Source organism: Pseudoliparis swirei, chromosome 24 (genome assembly GCF_029220125.1).
Source record: "Pseudoliparis swirei isolate HS2019 ecotype Mariana Trench chromosome 24, NWPU_hadal_v1, whole genome shotgun sequence".
Classification (NCBI taxonomy): domain Eukaryota; kingdom Metazoa; phylum Chordata; class Actinopteri; order Perciformes; family Liparidae; genus Pseudoliparis; species Pseudoliparis swirei.
In genome coordinates, this window is record NC_079411.1 from 29,719,688 (window position 1) to 29,724,687 (window position 5,000).

The following is a 5,000-nucleotide window of genomic DNA, read 5'->3' on the forward strand; positions in this document are numbered from 1 at the left end:
TTTGGTGTAGCTGTGTACATCGTGGTGTGTAGCTGTGTGTACATCGTGGTGTGTAGCTGTTTGTACATCGTAGTGTGTAGCTGTGTGTACATCGTGGTGTGTAGCTGTGTGTACATCGTAGTGTGTAGCTGTGTGTACATCGTGGTGTGTAGCTGTGTGTACATCGTGGTGTGTAGCTGTGTGTACATCGTGGTGTGTAGCTGTGTGTACATCGTGGTGTGTAGCTGTGTGGCCACATCGTGGTGTGTAGCTGTGTGTACATCGTGAACAGCAACTGTGTGTACATCGTGGTGTATAGCTGTTTGTACATAAATGGTGTGTGCTATGTGTACGCCGTGAGTATGCTTAGCTGTGTGTACATAAGTGTGTAGCTGTGTGTGTACATCGTGGTGTGTATGTGTGTTTGTACATACGTGGTGTAGCTGTGTGTACATCGTGTGTAGCGGTGTGCTGTACATCGTGGTGTGTGGCCATTGTGTACGTAGTGTAGCTGTGTGTACATCGTGGTGTGTAGCTGTGTGTACATCGTGGTGTGTAGCACAATAATATGTACATCGTGGTGGTGGTGTGTACATCACCGTATGGTGTATGTACAACTGTGTGTACATCGTGGTGTGTAGCTGTGTGTACATCGTGGTGTGTAGCTGTGTGTACATCGTGGTGTGTAGCTGTGTAGCAAGTGGTAACCTGTCGTGGTGTGTAGCTGTGTGTACATCGTGGTGTGTAGCTGTGTGTACATCGTGGTGTGTAGCTGTGTGTACATCGTGGTGTGTAGCTGTGTGTACATCGTGGTGTGTAGCTGTGTGTCCCTCAACAGACAACCCTTCTCTAATAATCTCTTCCTCTTCCTCTTCCTCTCTCTCCCCTGATGTGCTCTAAAGAGAGTGGAGGTTTGTATCATTGTGTGTTTTCATGTTTATAGGTGTTTTAATTCATTCTAAATGTCCACTAGACAAAGTTTCATGATTTTATTTGCATCTCTTTCAGGAGCCTGGAACATGGTTACATCCAGGGCCTTCGACGGGTGTGTGACTGCAGACACACACACTCACCTGGTGCCTTGCCTCACTATGAACACTCACACACGCCAGACACACACACTCACGCACCACACCTGCCTCACACCTGGTTTCTGTGCTACCTCACCTGCCTCACACACACTCACCACCACACACACTAAACCCTGAGCCTGCACAGCCACTGAACCTGCACACACTCCTGCACTCACCTGAACACTCACACACACCTACAGACGCCACGCACACTCCTACCTGCTCACACTGAACACACCTGCACACACACCTCCTGCACATGGTGCGTGCACACACACGCTCACGCACACACCACTACCTGAACATGCTTGCTCACACACAGACACGCGGCCTTACACACACACACTCCTGCCTCACCTGCTGCCACACCTTCTACCTCACCACCTCTCCTGCACACTCACCACACCACTCACACACACTCACACCTGAACAACACTCACACACACTCCACACACACACACACACACACACACACACACACACCCTCACACACGCCCTCACACACACACACACACAAACCCTCACACACACACACTCACACACCCTCACACACACACACCCTCACACACCCTCACACACACACACACTCTCACACACACACACACACTCACACACACCCTCACACACACACATTCACACACACACACACACACACACACACTCACACACCCTCACACACACACATCCTCACACACACACACTCACACACACACACACACTCACACACAACAAAGGTCAAATGTAACGTGGGAACTTCTGTCTGTTCATGGACGGACCTTCACCTGTACGAGCACTTTAAGACTACATGATGTCATCCATGACATCATACACAACATCATCCATGACATCATTGTTAAGCAGAGCTTGACTGCACGTATCGACTCAACATATATAAACTTGGGAGGACAAAAACACTGGATGCAAGTTTGTAAGAATGGTACTCAAGCGCTTTATTATCTGCAGGTGCATCAGCTTATATAGACCGTGGTCACATGACATGCACACCTGAACTGTATGAACAAGAATTGGGAGCACAATCAGTCTCAATTAACAATCATACACAACATCATCCATGACATCATACACAACATCATCCATGACATCATACACAACATCATTCATGACATCATCCATGACATCATACACAACATCATTCATGACATCATCCATGACATCGCCCCACAACATCATCCGCTGACATCATCCATGACATCATGCAACAACATTCATGACATCATCCCATGACATCATACACAACATCATCCATGACATCATACACAGCATCATCCATGACTGTCGCTTTATCATTCATGACATCATCGCATGACATCATACACAACTTATCATTCATGACATCATCCATGACATCACTGCAACATCATCCATGACATCATACTACACAAGCAACATTCATGACATCATCCATGACAACATCATCGCGACATCATACGCACATCATCACAGCATCATCCATGACATCATACACAACATCATTCATGACATCATCCATGACATCAACATCATACACAACATCATCCATGACATCTTACACAACATCATTCGCGGCGGCATCATCCATGACATCGCCATCCACAACATCATCCATGACATCATCCATGACATTGTATCATTCCTTGACATCATCCATGACATCATACTAACATCATTCGCTGACATCATCCATGACATCGCATACACAACATCATCCATGACATCATCCATGACGTCATACACATCATTCATGACATCATCCATGACATCATACAACATCATTGACATCATCCATGACATCGCCACAACATCATTCATGACATCATCCTGACATCTCCACAGCATCATCCATGACATCGCCACACAGCATCATTCACGGCATCATCCATGACATCGCACACAACATCATTCATGACATCATCCATGACATCATACATCATTCATGACGCATCCGCTGACATCATACTGCTCATTCATGACATCATCCATGACATCGCCACACAACATCCTCCGCTGACATCATACACAACATCATTCATGACATCATCGCGAGACATCATCCACAACATCATCCATGACATCCTCCATGACATCATCCACAACACTATCGCCACAACATCCTCCGACGCCATACACAACATCATTCACACAACATCATTCATGACATCCTCCGCAGCATCATCCACAACATCATCCATGACATCATCCGCCCCGGCATCATCCACAACATCATTCCATGACATCATACACAACATCATTCATGACGCATCATCCATGACATCACATCATCCATGACATCCTCCGCTGACATCATGACATCATCACACAACATCATTCATGACATCATCAGCACAACATCATCCATGACATCATACACAACATCATTCATGACATCATTCCACAACATCATTCATGACATCATCCATGACATCATACACAACATCATCCATGACATCATCCACAACATCACAACATCATTCATGACATCATCATCATCCATGACATCATCCACAACATCATCACTGACATCCTCCATGACATCATCATGACATCACTACAACATCCTCCATGACATCATACACAACATCATTCGCGTGACATCATCCATGACATCATCCACAACATCATCCATGACATCCTCCATGACATCATCCACAACATCATCCATGACATCGCTACAACATCATTCATGACATCATCGCATGACATCCATACACAACATCATCCATGACATCGCCACAGCATCAACGACATCATACACAACATCATTCGCAGCATCCTCATGACATACATCCACAACATCATCAACGACATCCTCCATGACATCATCCACAACATCATTCATGACATCATCCATGACATCATACACAACATCATCCATGACATCATGCACAACATCATTCCATGACATCCTCCATGACATCCCATCAACAACATCATCCATGACATCCCTCATGACATCATCCACCAACATCATCATGACATCATCACAACATCATTCGACATCATCCACGACATCACCCACAGCATCATCATGACATCGCCACAACATCATTCATGACATCATCCATGACATCATCCACAACATCATCAGCAGCGCTCATCCACAACATCATTCGACATCATCCATGACATCATACACAACATCATCCATGACATCATCCACAACAACATCATCATGACATCGCCACACAACATCGGTATGACATGTCATGACATCATACACAACATCACATCCGCTGACATCGCTCCATGAGCATCATCCACAACATCATCATGACATCCTCCATGACATCATCCACAACATCATTCATGACGCATCATCAAACATCATACACGAACATCCTCCATGACATCCATACACAACATCATCCATGACATCATCCATGACATCATGCCCATCAGGACATCAAGTGACATCCTCAACACAGGCAGCTGCAAGGGACATCATTAGGGTGACATCATCCACAACATCATTCATCATCCATGACATCGCCCAACATCATCCATGACATCCCATCATTCATGACATCATCCATGACATCATCCCGTATCATCGCGACATCCTCCGCTGACATCATCCACAACATCATTCATGACATCATCCCGCGGCATCATCCACATCATCATCCGCTGACATCATCCACAACATCATCCATGACATCCTCCGCTGACTCATCAACAACATCATCCATGACATCGCCGCTGACATCGCCACAACATCATCCATGACATCCTCCATGACATCATCCACAACATCATCCGACATCCTCCATGACATCGCCACAACATCATCCATGACATCATCATGGTGGAGCTAGCCATCAGGACTAAAGTGGCCCTCCGTAGACACAGACAAGCGACGGGTTTAGGGTGAAGTGTCTTACAGGCGGAGGTCGAGGAGAGACACCCAGAGGCTGTGCTGGTGCTCATCCTCTCTCTCCCTCTCTCCCCTCT